Source organism: Zerene cesonia, chromosome 3 (genome assembly GCF_012273895.1).
Source record: "Zerene cesonia ecotype Mississippi chromosome 3, Zerene_cesonia_1.1, whole genome shotgun sequence".
Classification (NCBI taxonomy): Eukaryota; Metazoa; Arthropoda; class Insecta; order Lepidoptera; family Pieridae; genus Zerene; species Zerene cesonia.
The window spans coordinates 6,530,968-6,532,162 of NC_052104.1; positions in this window are offsets into that span (position 1 = coordinate 6,530,968).

Genomic DNA, 1,195 nt, shown 5'->3' on the forward strand with positions numbered 1-1,195 from the left:
GGGTAAGCAGTCATATCGAAAAATAATTAAATTTACCGCAAGAATTACAAGGAGCTCCCGCGCCACTGTCGTGTCCTAATCTTGCTTTACTCAATTTTTCTCGCTGACTTTCCAATTTGGATAACCAAGCCGGCGCTTCAGGGGTCTCCACGCATGATTCACTCATCTAAAATACACGTATAATCATATCTTGCCCAACAAAGTTATAAAATACAATTGTAATTATTTAAAGCAGGTATTTACTGTTCCTTACCTTATTTATGGTGTACCTAATACCAAAATCGTCTCAAAACAAAATAGGTATTATAAAACAAATCTAATAAATATCATAACGTATGATAAAAACATGCACGTTGTAACAATACACAATACATCCAATATCAACCACAATCACAAACAACAAATGAATTTGTGTGAGTCAAACTTATCAATGACGATTGACGGAAGACCTATTGAGTGAGTATTGACCAATAATAACTCGTTAACTTCGACAATTTTCCATAGGTATTGCCAGCTCTAATCCATTTCCCTATCTCGATTAAGTATACACATTACAATGACGTCACAGGTCTAAATTTTGAAATACCAATCTTATTTATTGAATTTAATGCTGTTACTTTTAATGACAAAAGGTGTATCATCAAGATTGAAATTAACGAGCTATTATTTTTGTTTTGAAATACCTCTTATTAAGCAATTACTTATTTACTTTGAATTTAACTCAGACAATATTTTAATTCTTAACAAAGTAGCAGAATTTATCATTTAATTTTTAGTTTTATAGCATTGAAATGCTTTATAAATGAGAAATTTTGAAAGAATAGAAAAAAATTGATCACGAGGCAGGATACGAACCTGCGTTTTCTATTCTTTCTATTCTTTCAAAATTTCTCAGAATTTATCATATTTATTAATTCATAATTATTACAAAAAAAGTTACGTATGTAGGTCTACGGTTGTAAATTTCAAGGTACAGCGTCTTTGACTTTTATAAGTCACAATTACCTTATCATATTCAGAACATAGTACCTGATTAATTATACTTTATTAGCTTTGGCCTGTGGTTTTAACCACGTCGTAGGTACTACCTGGTGTTAATTTAATATGTGTAATTATATTATTTCCTCATTAAAAGGACTATTCAACCAAAAAATATTTTGCATTTCGAACCAGCTAGTAGTTCTGTAATTACAGA